This window comes from Cupressus sempervirens, chromosome 11 (genome assembly GCF_028749045.1).
Source record: "Cupressus sempervirens isolate cs-2001-9-10 chromosome 11, ASM2874904v1, whole genome shotgun sequence".
NCBI lineage: Eukaryota > Viridiplantae > Streptophyta > Pinopsida > Cupressales > Cupressaceae > Cupressus > Cupressus sempervirens.
The window spans coordinates 610522415-610542285 of NC_143128.1; positions in this window are offsets into that span (position 1 = coordinate 610522415).

Consider the following 19871-nt stretch of genomic DNA (forward strand, 5'->3'; position numbering starts at 1 on the left):
ACCATCAAAATTGATTTTAACCTAGTTCTTCTTAGGCAATCGCCATTTGATCTATTTCCTATCCACCTTCTTAATTCTATTCAAATCACCATCATTTGCCCACTTTATTTTTATTCCTGGCCAAAACTTTTGTACTCTACTATCTCAGTGATTAAAACATTTTCGTGGATGGTGAGAAACTCCATTTACATTTATACACTCCTCAATTGAATGGTGAATTAGGTTCCATACACTATCTATATTCTCCATTTTATCCTAAAAAATTCATCTATTCCACTCCTTCCAAATCTCCCAAATGACTAAAGTAGGACCAACTTTCCATATATTTGAGAACAAAGATTTTTGAAATTTTTCAGGCCAACATTGAAAAATACCTTTTACCGAATCTAGAGGAGGTGTCAACCAACATAAATGTTGCTTCAACATCATCCAACAATGTTGTGCAAAATTACATTGAGCTAATGAATTATTTTCTGATTCCATTGCTTTCATTCATAATGTACATTGTGAAGGACCAACAAAGCCATATTTGTACCTTCTGTCATCAGTTAAAATCCTACCTTGCAAGGCTATCCAAGCAAAATCTGTAGCCTTTGGCATACATATTTTGTTCTAGCAAAGCTTATAGGGCGACCCTTCAGAATTATGTGTATCATCACTTAACTGATAACCTAGTTTTGCAGAATAATGACCACTCTTAGAGGGACACCATATCACCCTATCCACCTTATTAGTTAAAAAAATCTGCCTTTCCTTAAAAATACCTTCCAACCTTGATTTCAGCTCATCCAGTATTTTTAAATTCGAAGGATCCCTCAATACCTAGCATGGGCCTAGCTTTGAGTGTGTTTCTTCCACATAATAGTCAACAGTAGTCCCCCACAGTTCCTCCATCATTGGAATCAAATTCTCCAAGCCATCCAAATTATCCAATTTTCCCTACCCATTCCAAGAGTCATGCCAAAATGAGGCTCTTTCCCCATTCCCAATATGCCAAGATAGATGTTTTGTAATAATAGGTCTACACTACAGCCTAAAATTCCAAATAGCCTAGCCTTTAGGGACATTTCTCACTGTTAGAATACACAAAGGATCCCTAGAATCTAAATATTTAGCTTGTAATATTTTAACCCATAACTGATCTGGGTTTTCATACATCTCCCAAATCAATATTGTAGCCAAAGCCTTTTTAACATCTCTCCATCTCCTAAGGCCCACTCCCCCTTTTTTATTTAGCTTAGGAAAATATTCCCATGCAATCAACAGAATTTTATCCTCATTTTGAGACCCATTCCACAAAAACTTTCGCATTCTCTATTCAATGTACTTAAGAACCTCTATAGGGATCTCCAAACAACTCATAGAGTAAGTTGGTATAGTAGAGATAAGAGTTTAAAGAAGAAAAATCCTACCCACAAAGGACAACCACCTCCCTTTCTAGCCATCCAACCTTTTAATGTAGCTATCAATCAACTCTTTCCATAAATTTATACAATTCTTGCCCTGAAACAGAGGTATTCCTAAATATTTATTAGGCTTCACCCCTTGTCTTACCCCTAGTACTTGAGATATCTTGCTTTGGATCTTTCTTGCTATATTAAAAAATAAAATATTTGATTTGCGCTAGTTTATACATTGCCCAGTCACCTTGTTGTAATCCTCAAGCACAATTTTAATGCTTTAAGCCTCCCTGATACATGCTTCACCCATAAGAAAGTTATGATCAACAAATTGTAGACGTGTAACTGGATCAACACCCCTTGCAACTTTTAGTCCCTTCCATCTCCCATCCCTTTCTACCTTGGATATCCCTCTCCCTAGAACATCTACATGAATGATAAAAAGAAAGGGGGATAAAGGATCACCTTGTTGTATACCTCTTTTCATATCCAGAAAGCCTTGTGGACTATCATTAATCAAAATAGAAATTTGATGGGAGTCAATACATGAACGAATCCACCTACACCAACAATCACTAAAACCAAAATGTTCCAATACTCTCATCAAGAACCTCCTATTCACATTGTCATAATAAGCCTTATGAAAATCTAGCTTTAGCAACATACCAGCTTCCTTATTCATCCTCAAAGTATGTATAGTTTCATGGGCAATGATTATACCTTCAAAAATAGACTTCCCTAGAGCAAAGCCACTCTGTTTCGAAGATATGATTGTTGGTAGCACAAGCTTAATTCTATTAGCCATAACCTTTGAAATCACTTTATAAATTATGTTACATAAGGCAATAGGCCTAAAATCATTAAAGGTCTCCCTTTCTACTTTCTTTGGGATTAGTGTTAGGAAGGTATTGTTCAAGTCTTTAAAAAAAAATTCTTCCTCCTAGATTCTTTAACCACCTCCCACAGCTCCTGCCCAACAAAGTCCCATGTTACTTGAAAGAATAAAGCAGATTTAACTTCCTCCATAGAGACCAACTAAAGAGGCATTTTATTTTGATCATCTGAAATTAACTTTGGCACCCCATCTAGCATTCCTAAACAATCCTCCTTAGTGGCCATATCATGTGAAGATCCGATGAGATTTGTGGAAAAACTGACTACTTTCTCTTTAATCTAATCTTGATCCATTGGAGTCGCTCTTTCTTCATTCTTAATTGAAAGAATCTTATTGGAATATATTTTTTCCTTAACTAAGTTGTGAAAATATTTAGTGTTATGTCACCCTCTTCAAGCCATACCTCTTGGGACTTCTGTCTCCAAAATATTTCCTCCTTATATAAAACTTCCTCATACTCCTTCCTTAGATGATGTTCCTTCAAAAATAAAGCCTTATCCATCCCTCCATGCATCACCACCTTATTCACTTCCAATAACTGGTCCTCTAGCCATAATTTTTCAGCGAATATATTTTTAAAAACTTCCCTATTCCACACCTTCAACTGTTCTTTGATAAACTATAATTCTTTGAAGAATTTAATACTACAAGAACCTTTGTGTTTAGGAGTTGTTATCCACCAACCTTTTAACTTAATCCAAGAAACCATCTGTCCTCAACCACATCTTTTCAAATTTGAAAAGTGCATGCTTCGAGGTTGATTCATTTCAAATATTTAAACATATAGGAAAGTGATCTGAACCAGTGAGGGGAAAAATATCAGTTTGACACAACCAATCCGTACTACTCTAGTCCCCACCCAAAAAAAATGGTCAATCTTTTCTACAATATTAGTAAAGCCTTTTCTCCTATTTGTCCATGTAAAATCTTCATTTATGAAGGGTAAATCCTATAAATTATTACTTAACACAAAATCAGCAAAGCCCTGATGACTTCTATGAAGTTTAACTGAACCCTCAAGTTTCTCATTCGAAGACAAAATTACATTGAAATCTCCTCCTAGAACTATAAACTTATCTTTCCACTACAACAATTTCTCCAATAAAGTAGACAATAATTGTAATTTTAAATTTTGTTGACAAGGCCCGTATACATTAAAAGCCAAAAAAATGAAGATATCGGCACTAATTGCCAACATGAACTAAACTCAGTCAATGAAACATTAACTGATGACTCATTCCAAAAAATCCCCAAACCACCCAACATTCCATCTGCATCTAACATCAAACACTGCCATGAAAAAATTTTCTTTGAAAGAAAGATCTTACTGTCACCACTTGACTTTATTTCTTGTAAGAAAACTACATCTGCCTTTGCTTGATGAACCACTCACTTGATCAAACACAATTAGTCAAGGGCATTGTAGCCCCTGACATTCCACAAAAGGAGCTTCATTTTTTTGGGAAGAGGTATATCCTCTTCTCAATCTCAACAATTTAGCTTGATTTGCTGCATTTCCAGCCATGGCAAGCTTAACTTTCACTGGCTTAGGACCCTATTTTTTCTTTTCAGAAACTTTTGGCTTACTAATGAGAGAAGGAGTCATACTTATTGATTGCTCCTCCTCCATCACTAAAGAATCCAAAATCCAACAAAAATCACCTCCAAAAGCTTCATCACAAGAAAAATCCAAATCAGAGGCCCAAGTGTCTCTACTTCATGCTCTCACACTATCAAAAAAAAAATCTAAGGTTCAGATTGGTGTGATTTGAATATCTTTAAAGGTTTCCTCTTCCATCAGATTCTTGGCTTCTTGATTATCGCTCTCAGCCATTTCCTAAAAGCCACACATCTCCTCCAGAGGCTTCATAGCTTTTGCAGCCACCCCTTCATAGATGCTTTCACCCTAAAAAAAATTCCAAACTGTATAGAGGTAAGAAATTCTGATCTTGATGAGGAGCTTGCTCAACTCCTTGCTTATTATACATCTATGAGATGGGAGTTTCAACTACTACTTGTGTTTGAGCAGCAAAACCACCACATTCACCTTCCCACAATCCATAGATGTTATCCATTACATTATTTCTTGAAACCAAAATAGGCTCCTCCTCCACTTGCTCTCTACATATCATTTCTTCCTCAAAAGAAATAGACTAGGGAGGAATGATCTCTCGATGTTTCTCTATGAGCTTCACCATATCAATACAAAGGTTATCTGCCCAACCTTTTCCTTTATCATTATCCTCCTAGGGAAAAACATGATTTGCATAATCTACATCCACACTGATAGAGAATTCCCCTTCTAAGGTGCAAATGCAAAAATATTCTAGAACTATATAGCATTCCTACATTTTTACCGGTATTCAAGAATACTGAAACAAATAATTCTTATGTAAAGCTTCTGTAGATTTAATATACACTCCTAAATTGTCCCCTATTAGCTTACAAGTTTCTTCATCCTTGTATTCCTAGGGTTTGATTTTTCAAATTAACCCAAATCATAAAATCTTTGACCTTCTCATTTATTAGATTAAAATTTGGCGTCCAGTCGCACACATAAAAACTTTTCCCATCTAGCATACCAGAATTTAAAATACTCCTTTTCTCCTCCAGTGTAGGGAAAATGGCTAAGAAGAATTCATTGGCTAAGGGTTTCAGCATTATATTCTCTCCCTAGTTGATATCTAACCACTCCTGAATTTTCTTAACAGATGGCCATGGTCCTAACCATTTTAAAAATAAAGACCTACATTGTAAGAACTTAATAGATTCACTCCATGAAAGATTTTGTACAGGGAGAGTGGAAACCCTAGATTCATTTTTGGTTTGGGTCTTTGAACACATACCAATTTTTGCCAAATTCTTCTGGTGCATTTGTCTTGGTCTCCCAAATTTTCTCTCAATCCTCTTGAAGTCGAAGGGTTGAGGAGTCAAGAAATTTCCATTTACCAACTTAAAGGCCTTATTCCCTGTCTAACCAGGCCTCTGTAGATCTGAAGCTTCATGCCCCTTGTTAATCCTTTCCAATCATGAAAAATCCTGATCCTTATTCTAATTTGCCCTAGGAATCTTATAGGGTTGTTTATTTACTCCATAGTTCCATCTGTCATAGTTTCCTCCATTGCTACCAGCACGTTTCAGCCCGAAACTACTTGCTCTACTTCCTTTACTACATAACCATGGTGCCATATAGCCATTAAAACATATATCCCATTTGGGCATCCACCATTCCCATTTGCTCGCGATCCACTTCATTACATCTTTTTATTATTTACAAATGTACATATTAAATTATATAGATATTATTTCATAATTAAAAATAACTTAATTTTATGAAAAAAATGGAAATACAAAATATTAAATAGTAAACCTTCTCTAATTGTGTAAAATTAAAAAATTAGTTTTACTTATATAGAGATTTATAATTTTTAAAATTTAAAAGTTTATTTTACTTGAATTTCATTAGCTTATAAATTTTCTATTAACTATATACACAAATATATGAAATTGTAAAAATATTTTGTTATGCAAAACCGTTAAATGAATAATATATTGTACAATTATTTTTATAATATGATTATATTTTATGAATAATATTTTATGTAATATATTTTTAGTTTAAATAAAATATTAATACTTTAAGATACAACTTAATTAGTTATAATAGTACGATGCCATTTATATTTGATTAGAAATTATTTTTAATTATAATTTTTTTATTAATTTTTTTCTTTCAAATCTTTAAATATTTAAAATAAAATAATGGTTTTTAATCCTTCTCAATTAGAAATTAGATTTTTAATGTAAAAGTACTTAAAAAAATTTTTAAGTATTAATTAAATATTAACAATTTTTAAAAAAAATTTATCAAAATTTTAATTTTACTACTCTATCTCATTAAGCTATTATGCATTATGGCAAATACATGCCACTATGTGGCACTTGTTAATATTTGTAAAATATTTCTATTTATATTGTTAATTTATGACAATGAAAGCAAATATAAGGTGCATAGTTTTTTTATCATTTTAGCTTTAGTATGGTGCTGCATAATAGTTAATTTGACTAAGAATTAATTTGTGTAAGAGAAGGTTCATTTTCAAATGATTGGTTATCTAATTTTTTAATTATTAGTGTTTAAGAAGGTAAAAAGTTAGAATAAGCAATTAAGTTGTATACAAAAAAAATCTAATAAAATCAAATGTACATTTACAATATGTATAAGAAGTTAACCATAACAACGATTATTGCTTTTGTATATTTGGGATGCTAAAACTACAATTTGTATAATAGAAAATACAAGGATAAGAGTGATTATTGATCAAACCCATCGAGAAGCACTTATTTTGTAAACATTAAGGTAAGTGGGAAAATAAATTTATGCAAGTGGAAAATTTCTTGATGGTTGAGCCTATTAAGTTGTTAAGTGGCTGAAAACACAAGTGCTAAGAATCATAAGACAATTTCTACCATTAGCCTTGCAAGTAGTATGGTCAAATAGTGTAATTTATACAATCCCAACACCTTCTGCCATTTCAAATTCAATGACATAACAAACAATCTAATTGTAATTTCTTGCGTTATAAGACTAAACAATTAGACTCTTAAAAGTTTTTGTTTTCTTTTATCTATTTTTTGAGTAAATATATAGTTCAATTAATTGCTAAAATGCTTATGAATAGCACGTAGTTGGAAGTTTCCATAGAGAATCTACTTCGTATTAACAAATTGAGAACATATGTATCAATTAATATCAAAAACTTAAGAATATTCCTTCTCCTTTCTTTAAAAAAATGCTAAGAAACTATATAGAAATAGAAAAAAATGTAATTGTCATCATTATCTAAAAAACTATGATTTTGTAATTGAGGTATTAATTATAAAAGATAGTATTGTAAAATTTATTTTATTATTTTCTATATAAATAAAATAATAATAATATTCCATATAATAATGACATGAGAAAGACAATTTGTATTCATGAAAAATATAAAGATCCCTTTTAATTTAATATTTTTTGTTTTATGGTACACCATAATAGAAAAATCTCACAATTTAGTATCATAAGGATTTGTCTTGTATAGTTTAATTCTATCTAAGACCCAAACTTGTTATTGATGTATCATTGATAGATGAGGAAGCCAAAAGAGCAATAGGTAGAGTAGATGAAGTTGTGCTTGCAAATGATGTTGATGTTTGTGCATGTAATGGAGCAATAGATCTACTTGTGTACATAAAAGACTCACACGAATGCATCTACTCACTTGTTCATTGGGGGCAAAAATTTAATATATATTTATCAATTATCTCGATGATATTTCCTGTCGTGTAATATCCTCATACCTGCATAATAATAACATAAGATTTCACATATAGAAAATAAGCTATATTCTCATGATTTAATTTTACCTTTCCCATTCCAAGAGACTTTGAAATTCCATAGATAATCTACTATCATTGTTCTTTTTTCCACTTATCATTTCTAAAATTACAACACCAAAAATGTAAACATCAGCATGGGCAAAGAGTTGGCGATTCATAGCATACTCTAGTGCCATATAACCCCTGCATAATTAAGAAGAGTTATTAAATTAGCAAATAGTTGGAGGGGGAAAAACTAACTAAAATATGTCTATTTTGGATTGATTGTGTTAGAGTTTGTTAGAATCAACTTTTAAGATTATGTAAGTTGAAAATGATCTTGATAATAAATCATATAGTATAATCTAAAAGTGAGAATTTTTTTTTAAAATAATAGAGTATAGAAATCCATCAAACTTAACTAAACTATTATGTTTCAGTAAAAAAATATTAAATTGGTAAAAAAGTGTCATACAACAAATCATTCAAAAAAAAAAAAAAAAACTGAATATAGAAATCTATCAAACTTAAATAAACTATTATGTTTCAGTGAAAATTTATTAAATTCTTATAGAGTGCCTACAACCATTGTATTCACTGAAATCAAAAATCTTTGATTGCATTTTCTTGTCAACTAAAGTGTTTCTTGCTTTGATATCCCTATGAAAGAATCCCATGCCAAGTATGATGCTCAAACACTTTGGTTAGTCAAGTTCTTGGCTCTGCTGATGATCTATATCCATAACCTAGAATAAGTGACTCTTAACTAAAAATAAATATTGTAATCCCTTTGCATAGTATCCAAGAAAATTCACAAGATTACGATGCTGAATTTTGGCTACTAGTTTAACCTCATTTAGAAGTTCCTTCTTTCCTAGCATCTATATTGCAATTTGCATTCCATTTGGCTTGGTGCCTTGGTATTAAAGAAAACATTTCAGTATTGAACTTCTATCATGAATGTATAATTCTTAGGTGAGAAAAATATGCTTTAAAATTTCATAAAAATGAGATAATGGTTTTGAGGAAAAAATAAGTTTATTGTGATACTTTTTGGATTTTATGATTTAACTAGTGATTAAATTTTTTTATTTCTACAACTTTAAAATTAAATAATTTTAAAAAAACTTATTGAACTAATGTATTGCATAGCATAGATGCATGATTGTTAACATTAAAATTTTAAGAAATTATTTTTCTAAAATTTGATTGATTGAATTCATTTAGCTCTTATATTGGCCAACTGAGTGGATTGTAAAACTTTTTTTTTTAAGAATTAGTTTTTATTAAGGTGAATATGATTCATTAATTTTAATAATTTCAATGTAAATAATTTGGTTTTATTTTAAAATATTTTAATATTATATTTTTGTATAATATAATATTTTTAATTCAATTAAAAATACTAAATGGACACATTGAATTTTAAATACCTTCATATAATATAACATAATATAATATTTTCCATACAACTTGATGATCTATTATAAAATGGACACAATGAGTCTTAAATACCTTCATCCAATTAGTTCAAACCAAATTTTGATGGGTATGAATGTTGCGAGGCCAAAAGGACATTTTTGACATTTTTGACAACTTTTCAAAAAATGCATTTTTGCATATTTGCTATTTCTTGCAAATATGACAACTTTTTGCATTTTTAATCCAATTGGAGACCAATTGATTCCGAACCTTTAGGAATGGTAGGAAATGCATGTCTAATGTAAAACAAACATGTTTTCCATTATTGAACACCAAAACACTCAAAAACCAAGAATTAGGTGCTTTAGTGATGAAGTTCAAAAACTAATGAAATAAAAATATTTAAGAATTTACATCTTCAAGAAGAATTAAGAATGAAGTAACACAAAGGACAATATTAACAAAGAACATTGTAAGCAGATAACTTTTCATTGATTATAATATGAGTGAATTTGAGTGAAATAACCAAATTTTTCTTTCAAAACCATGTGTGCAGATATAAACATTAAGTACAACATGTCCAATATTTTTGTACATATACACATTAATTAGATCAAAAATTTCTTTCAAAACCATATGTGTAGATAGAAATGTTAAGTAAAACATGTCAAATATATTTGCAGACATACACATTAATTACACAATTTTTTTCTTTCAAGACCATATGTGAAGATATAAACATTAAGTACAACACATCCAACAATTTTGCAAATATATTTTCCTATGAAGAAAGACCATAGCAGGCAACATGAACCTAGAAAAAATAATGAGACAATTAGTAGATTGTGCTCTCAGTTCTAAAGAAAAGTTGATAAATGTAATTGTTCTTGCAAAAAGTGTAAGGGTTTAAAGAATCAAAGAATTCTAATCACAACAACCCAAAGTCATTGTAGGCAACATGGTCACACTAAAGGGGGCTACAATATTCATCGATTGGAAAATGTGGATTTCCAACTGGAGGGACATGGAGGTGTGAATAAGCAAGCTGAGGATAATGCTCCCATGGAAGAAAATGATAGTGTGCTAGAGGACATGATCGAAAATGATGGTATTGGAACAGTTGATGAAGATGATCATGATGATGGTACTAATACATCTAATAATGATAATGAAGATGGTCTTGATATACCTATACTTGAGAAGGCATGTGAGCCCCTATAAAAAGGCTCCTTAATAACTCTTATCTTGTCTATAGTGTTGTTGGTAAACTTGAAGGTTATGAATAGTTTATCCAATGTAGAAGTGTCATGTATGCTAAGGTATGTCATTTTTTGTTGATATTTTAGTCAAAGTTTTTATTAGTGGCACACACTTACTTAGACAACTAATAGCTACCAAGCTTAATGTACAGTTAATAGTGTTAACCAATTAATTCAATCTCTACTGAGTTCTATAGTTGCTACTGAGTATCAAGAACAATATTTAGTTTGCACCAAGCAGTTTCTACCAGGTTGGCGATTATCAGTGTAAACCAAGCTTCATAAGGTTTACCAAATTTCTTAGTGCAAATCAAGTTATTTAGTGCTTAACAAGTTCACAGTTTCAGTGATATGAATCCAGTGTTGATCGAGCTATGTTATGTCTACCAAATGATTCATTTTATACCAAGCTTGTAGTGATAGCATTGACCGAGCTATGTAGTGTGAATCAAGTGATTAAGTTTATATGCCAAGTTTTATATTATTCATCGAGTCACTAGTGCAAACTAATTTCAGACAACTTGGAAATGATTGGTATGGACTAAGCTTCTATCTCTACTGAGTGCATTATGATGTTGAGCATTGACAATGGCTATCGCATATCAGAACCTCACTAAGTTTGTCTTAATAAGGACCCAAGTTCTTGTAGTTGGGCTGACTTTGTGTATTTTGGTGAAACTTGTATTGTAGTCAAATTTGATGAATTTTAAATTGGATTGGTATATATGTAATTTATTGTATCAAATCCAAAGGCAGAAATAGGATTATCATATGTGAAACACTAAGAGCAAAAAAAGGCTACAAGCAATATAAGGAGCAACAAAGATTTATCTATCACAACAAGGTGATCATTACACTTAAAGTGTATCTCATTCTACAACTCATAGTTGCAAATCAAAGATTATTTGTTGGTTCATTCTAATAGGTGGAACAATTAAATCCTTTCACAAGGTAGACTTATTAGTCTTTTGTAAATTTCTTTATCAAGTGCATACTTCACTGTATGTTTGTAAATCCATTTACAAAGTGGACCTAGCAATCCTTATTTCTCCTAACAGGGTAGATCATCAAAATTGATCAATGTAAGCCTTAATAGGTTAACTTTATACTATAGTACTAAAGCTTGTGGGTATCATCCCCACCCGAGTTTTACTTTCTATTTGGAAGGTTTATGGGTCACCATATTGTGTGTCAAAGTGTTATGAATGTTTTAACTTTTTCAATTTTTTATGCATGCAATTAGATCAAAATACTCATGAATGATTAATTAGTATATAAAGATTAAGTTTTAATAGTTATTGATTCACCCCTCCCCTTTCAATAATTTAGCCCATCATATATTTCCAACAATTGGTATCAAAGATTTATGATTCTTAGAGAAAAGTTTATCAGCTTGAGTAAAGATCAAAAGGCTATGGAGGTATTCTAACTTGATAAGGCTATTGACAATGAAAAGTTAGATTTGGAATTGGCTATTGGGAAATTTAAGAAAACAAAGGAGAAACTCTCTCAATCCTTGAAAAGGAGAAAAGATCTTGCATTACAGATGAATTACCATCTCTACATTGAAGAAAGAATTGAAGACATTCATTTTTAGAAAGTAATTAAAATGAAGCTAATGAGGCAATTAGAGAACTATTAGAAAATAATGGTACACTTAAAGAAGAAGTAAGAAATCTAAAAAGAGACCAAAAAATTCAGTTAACTTAAGATTATGTGAAGTCATGGAAGAGAAAAATAAGATAAAAGAAGAATTAGAAGGAAAGAGTAATGAAATTCAACATCTATCCTTTCAATAGGCAGACCTCATTGATCAGCTTGCTAATGCAAATGAAGAAATCATTAATCTAAGATCAAAGAATGAAAGATTGCAAAATTATCTAAATACTAAAAGGCAAACCAATGAGGGAATGATGAAATCTCAAAAAAACATGGATCAATTGAATGAGTAAATCCAATACAGAAAAAAGGGAAAAGTAGGAATTGGATATACAGAAGAAGGTGATTCATCCAAGCAAGGAGGTCAAAAGAATCAAAGGCCTAATTTTAGTCACTATGGCAAGTTAGGTCATACATCAAACAAATATTGGAGCAATGGTAAAGATAAATTCAATGGAAAATGCTACAATTGTAATTCGCATGGTCATAGAGCTAATGAATGCAAAGAGAAACCTAAATTTCAGGGCAAATGTCATAAATACAAGAAGCATAGGCACAAATCCTTAGAATGCAAAACTAAGATATTGAATCCAATAGAATAGATTATAAAAGCTATATTTGGTTGGGACTACAATACTTGGTGTAGATGTCATTATTGTTAAGAATTTGGACACATTGGAGTGAATTGTGTAAAACATCACATCAGGACAATAGATACCACCAAAAGATGTTTCATTTGTCCAAAACTTGGTCATCTTGCCAAGAATTGTATGGACACTGAAAGAATTTAAGATGAAAAGAAAGCCAAGGCTGACAACATAAGAAAGCAGATGAGACAACAGTAGATTCCAAAATCTTTTGAGAATACAAGCTCGAGTAATGAAGCAAATGTCACTCAACAATTACGTGACTCAAGCATTTGTACTTGATCTCCCACAAGGAGAACTAGATCTAGGACTTTGAAGCAACCATCTTACATGAGTTCTAGTCATCTAGAAAGAAATATCCATATCAACATTCAAGATGCAAAGTGATCACTGAGTATCTACAAAAATTTTGGACATTACCAAGTAAGGTCGAGTTGCAAGATCCTATCGAGCAAGGTCAAGAGTAACTAATTTATTATCTTGACATCGAGTCATGACTTAATTCAATCCAAGTGGAAGACACTATGTCATCAACCAAGCAATCATATTAGGGATTTGTGGTGATTGAAAGGAAGAAATTGTTTAAAAGGGAAAAATTGAATCCATTTGTCATTGTGAATTTTCAAGAGCTATTTGTGAAGAGAAATTTCTATGTATTCGAGCAATCTGTGCGAATTTTTGGTAAGATTTTGTATTTTTTTCTCAAATCCTACTGAGTGATGGCATCCTCTAGTAATAAGACAAAGAAAGGATATAAAATGTTGGTTTGAGGCATTGAATGGAAGGCACATGATTTCAAGCTTAGTCTAGCTATTGTGGAAACCCTTGATCCCACCAGGGTATAATCTCAAATTCCATCTAAGGTACTTTTGATAAATGATATTCAGTCACATTTTTGATGTTCTATCCAAGATATAGGAACCCTAGAAATGGATGAAACTTTGGAGAAGTTGTGTGTGAATGGTTTATTAAAAGAAAAGCATCAACACCTGGAAGCAAAGGGTTTAACCCACATTCCTTGCATGCCCCAAGATTTTCAGATTAAGTAGATGAGGTTTATCCTCAATCATGTGCACAATGGGTAGTTATGGTTGGAGTAGCCTATTCCCATAACAAATAAAATGATTCATCGAATCATAGGACTTCCAATGCTGGCCAAGGCTAAAACCACCAAAACCCTGAGTCAGGTGGAACTAGAGAAGAAAACCTTTGCCAAATGTGATTGAAGGGGTATGAAGAGATCAGATGCATTACTGATATGTAGATGAAATTAGGGATATATATAATTGTACACAAGATATACATCTCAAGTTGACTAAATAGTGTATCATGTGAAGTTGTGGATCTCACTTTCAAAGTGGTCAAGAACAACATGTCCTTTGACCTTGCTGAGTTGATGTTGAACTAGTCAACAAGAATATGGAAAGCATAAGAACTTCAAAGAATAACCCTTGTAAGTTTGGTTCACTCTTAAATTTGTTATTTTTCTTTGTGCAAATGTTTTTTACTTCAAAATGAATAGTTGTATGGAGAAAAGATGTACCTATTCTTTATTAAATAAATGAGAATATTATAGAAATGGGAGAAAATTATGTCAGTATCATAGACAACTATTTTGATGAATTTAAGGATAAGATGAATAATAAATTTAGAATGCCAAAGAAACTTTTTGAAGATTACAATGATGATATGTGTTTTATGGTTGATTGTGATAAAGTATATAGTCAAGCAGTGAAATCAAGAATTATATGGATCAAGCCTCTAGGTTATGAGGTTAATATAGATGAAACCAAGGACATCATTGAAGCATTGTTAAATGAACCTATTTATCCAAATGGTACTTATCTCATCACTTATGATGAAGCTAAAGAAAGAATTGAATTAGAAATAAAACTCCCTTAGGCTATCAACAATGGGAAGAAAAGAATAGCTAAATTGAAACAAAATAGCTCCACTCTCCTGTTGATAGAAGGTAAAGGAGATAACATAGAAGAAGTTGATACAAAAGATGAAGAAAAATCAGAAAAGGAAGAGCTACTAAAGAAGAAAGGTAAGGTTATTATATCCAAACATACCAAGCCATCTATTGTAGTTTTTACAAGAAGAGCATCTAGGAAGAAACAAAACTTGGGTGAAGAAGGAGGAGATGTAATTTTCAAACACCCACCACCCTCATTCCAAGAAAAGTTGAAACAAATTAATTCTAGAGTTGACATGGAAAATTTCAAATCATTGAGATATGAAACCAGATCTACAGGTGAGAGAAAGCAAGTTGAAGACATGGTTATGTCTAAGATGGGTAAATGGAAATATTCTCTAGACCAAATTGTACAATAGATTCCCAATGAATTAATGGAGAAAATTAAGCCAAGAATGGAACATGCTATGAAAACTACAAAAGAAATATATGAGTAGACCCTAAGGAAACTCATGCTGAGCTTGAGTGATAAGGAAGTGAAAGAATCCATCAAGAAAAATGAAGAGAAACTTACTCTAAAGCTTAACATTTTCTTGGTATTGATAAATGACATTGAGCATGTGGTAAGAAATGCCACCAACACCTGGAAGAATATCTATAAACTACATAAGAAAAGTGATTTTGTAGTTTATGTCAGTGACAAGGATGATGAAGAAATTTTTTTTGATGAGAATATAGATGATGAGGAATAGGAACAAGAAGCTACCGAGGAGAATCTCCTTGAGATTCAAAGCATTGAGGAGATCGACCCCGAGAAGATTGCAGTAGCAAAATAGCCTCACTTTCTCACTCTCTAAGAAAAGCTTCAAAGCCATCTAACTTAGAGAAAGCTATTTCTCAGTTGGTTGTGTCAAACATTAAAAATCCAAACACTCAACCATTTTTGCACCTATTTAGCTTAGTACGACATTGACTGAAGTAACCAAAACTTCATCTACCGAATGATTAGTAATTGGTCCTTCATCAGTTGTGGTTACTTAGTGACAATGTATTTCCTCAATAAGTGTAATATCTATTTTTACTACTAGTCCTTCTATTTCTACCATTGTTTCTATTGCAAGCATGCAAATGATAAGTACAATGATAGTTGAGACTAAGCCTCAATCAAGTACAAGAGTTTCTAGCAAAAGCAAAGACAAGGAAGAAGAAATTGATCTTGATGAGCATATAGTTATCCAAAATTGAGATATCTCTAATATAAATCCTAATCAAATGGATATAGTACTATAGAAGAAAGCTAAGCAACAAAGGCTCAGAGAAGAAAGGAACAAAGAATTTCAAGTGCTTTAAGATGTAAAAAAACATTCTTGCAGAGGGACTTAGCACTAAGGTTGACACTTCTCAACCTATTTTGGCTTAGCTAGGAGAAGTGGTCTAGAAATTTAATGAAGATTTGAATGGACAAGAGAAATTATTGCAAAGAACAGAAAAGAAATTTGAAAATAAAGTATTGGAGCTAGTAGCATAGAAGATTGCAATACATCAAGTAGATTTGTCTACTATTCTATGATCATTGGAAACCTCTTACAACAATGTGACTTCTCTATTTAGTAAATTTTGTGATACATCCATCTTTACATAGAAAATTAAATACAAACTCTCCAAGATTGATGAAGACCTAAAGGAAAGTGCACATGAGTTGTCACTTGACCCAAGCTAAAATTTTGCTCACTATACAAAGATTAGATTTCTAATGGATATGCATGCAAAAATTCTAAGGGAAGAAGCAAAGATAAGAGCTACACTTGTAGATATACAAGGCATGATTTTCCCTAACATGGATACATTGCAGAAACATATTCCAAATGCTAAAACTCTCATCCATGATAACAAAATCTCCATTGTTGATCATATGATGGAATTATTACCAAAAATATAGATTGCATTATATGCAAGAAAGGTGTTGCAAGAAAATTAGGACAAGACATTGGCATTGAATCTAAAGGTACATTCTAATTTCTTGTCACATTTTGGGAATAACTATGTAAAATACACCTTTGATATTTATGTCAAAAATGGGGAGAAGATATATATAGCATGTAAAACATAAGGGGGAGAAGATATAATAAAAGATGTAATGATACAATAAAAAGGGAGAAGATGTATATAATGTGTAAAGTATATTGAATATATATGTATGCTAGAGCATCATATACATGTACAGATATTTAGATAAACATCTCTTACAAAAGAAATTTTGAAAAATCTCAAAAACAAAGTATGTTACTGAGTTGAACACACAAGTTGAAGACTAAGGATTGTTTGAAACTTTTTGAGAATTCAGTTTTGATTGACAAGTGTTTTTGTGACTAATGCTAAAGGGGGAGATTGTTGACATTTTAGTCAAGTTTTTTTATTTGTGACACAATTATTCAGATAGATAACATCTACCAAGCCTAATGTATAGTTAATAGTGTTAAACAAGTAATTAAGCTCTATCAAGTTCTACAATTGCTACAAAGTGTTAAGAATAATATTTAGTTTGTATTGAGTAGTTTCTACTAGGTTGGTGATTATCAGTGTAAATCAAGCTTTATAAGGTTTACCGAGTTTCTTAGTGTAAACTAAGTTCTTTAGTGCTTACCAAGTTTTTAGTTTCAATGATACGAATCTAGTGTCAACTAAAGTATGCTATGCCAACTAATTGATTCAGTTTATACCAAGTTTGTAATGATAGAATTGACCGAGCTATGTAGTGTGAATCAAGTGATTCAGTTTATATGTTGAGTTTCATAGTATTCATCGAATTAGCAATGCAGACTGAGTTCAAACTACTTTGAAGTGATTAGTATGGACTGAGCTTCTATGTCTACTAAGTGCATGATGATGTCAAGCATTGATAATGATTGTTGAGCATCAGAACCTCACTGAGTTTTTCTTTTGAACCTGAGTTCCTATAATTGGGCCGACTTTGTATATTTTGGTGAAACTTGTATTGTAGCTAACTTTGATGAAATGTAAATTGGATTGGTATATATATAATATATTGTATCACGTCCAAAAGTAGAAATAGGATTATCATATGTGACACACTAAGAGCAGAAAAGGGCTACAAGTAGAATAAGGAGCAAGAAAGATTTATCTGTCACAACAAGGTGATCGTTACACTCAAAGGGTATCTCATTTAGAAAATCATAGTTGCAGATCAGAGATCAACCACTAGTTCATCGTAATAGGTGGAACACTTAAATCCTTTCACAAGGTAGACTTAATAGTCTTTTGTAAATCTCTTTACCAAGTACATACTTCACTGAATGTTTGTAAATTCTTTTACAAGGTGGACCTAGCAGTCCTTATTGTTCCTAACAGGGTAGATCATCATAAGTGATCATTGTAAGCCTTAATAGGCCAATTTTATACTATAGTACTAAAGCTTGTGTATATCATCCCCACCCCACTTTTACTTTCTATTCAAAAAAATTCTAGGTCACCATATTGTGTGTCAAAGTATTATGGATGTTTTGATTCTTTTAGATTTTCATTCATTCAATTAGATCAGAATATTCATGAAGGATTAATTGGTATATAAAGATTAAGTTTTAATAGTTATTGATTCACCCCTCCCCTCTCAATAACTTATCATATCATATATTTCCAACAATTTTTATCATTTTCAATGTTAGCATACCATTACTATTCATTATATTAACAATTCATATTTTATGTTGTAGGTTGATAGGTTTGTATTTGTTACCACCATCAAATATTCTGCATCATTCATACCAAGAATTATCTACCATTATAAATCAAATTGGAATGAAGTATTAAACAATACGTCTATGTCCCAATGACCACATTCAATATCTTAAACAACATGAATTTGCAATAGAATGCCTTGATTATCATATTAGTAGATATCAGTCAAATCAAATAACAAAAAGTGCATCACAAGGTTCTTCGGTACATTCCCATCATTCCACCTCTTGAACGATTATTCAGGTGCACTAGCTTGGCACAATTTATGGATTACCATACACACAATAGAACTAAGATGACATTATGTGAATGTCTGTGAATGGTTCTACATTTAAAGACATAGAAAAAAATGGCTACACTTTAAAGAAGAACTCGATAATCTCAAGCTTTCATTAGTAGTAGATGGTGTCATTCCATTTTGGAGATATGAGATCCTTTTACTCAGTATGGCCTATTTTTGTTATTCATAGTAATATTCCTCCTTCGATGTCAATAAAGTGGGAGCACATAATGTTGTCAATGATTGTACTAGATTTTTTTAAATTTAATAATTATCTAAATTAATTTATAAATAATGCATCAAAATGGTCATAATAATTATGTAATGCTTTTGTTTATTCAATTATTAGTACCAAGTTAAAGATATGAACATTTATATTGTGCCCCTTATTGACAAGTTGTTAAAGTTATAGAATGGGGTTAAAGATATGAATATCTCTAGACCAATATGATAAAGACAATTTCAATTCAATGCAATACTTGATTGGACAATACATGATGCCCCTAGGTTAACTCATTGTTGCAATATGTTGTATTATTAAGGTTACATTTATTTATTTATATATAATTCTTACACATTATTTTTGTATGTTTAAGTTGCACATGATAATTGTACATGATCTTTTATGTCTTTAGACAAAGGAAAAATTTGTATGTCTAGTTTTTGTTTCAAAGATGAAATCTCATCATTCAGGAAGGTTAGAAAAGATGGTGTTAGATGAGTTTAACAACTTTCTCCACAATAATCATAAGTATTGAATTGCTGAAAAATATTATTTTAATGGGAAGGAAGAGACAACATCAAGGCCATGAAGAATGAAACCTCATCTAGATGGAAGTTGGAATGTGATTGACTAAATCGCCATGGTAATGTCTAGTTTGTGGTCTGAAGTTTGAAATTTATATTTTGATAGTTCTTTTAATTTAGAAATGATGTAATTGATGCTCATTAAGGTCATCAAGACATAAATGACCAACTTCCTAAAGGAATAAAAAATTATACTACTCAATTTAGTAGGTTACTGTACTACAAGGATCTCTCAATCATGCATTTGTTTGATGCTATACATATTGGAAAGAATATAACATAGAAACTATATAAAATACTATATGGAAGACATGAATGAGAAAAAATATTTCAAAAAATTGTAATGACATTCATGAATCCAATCATGTACTGAAAAATTTCATTTAATCAAATAGCAATGGCGACTACACAAATATGAGTGCCCTTGCTTGGTTATTAATAGACCAGTAAAGTGATGCATTAAAAGA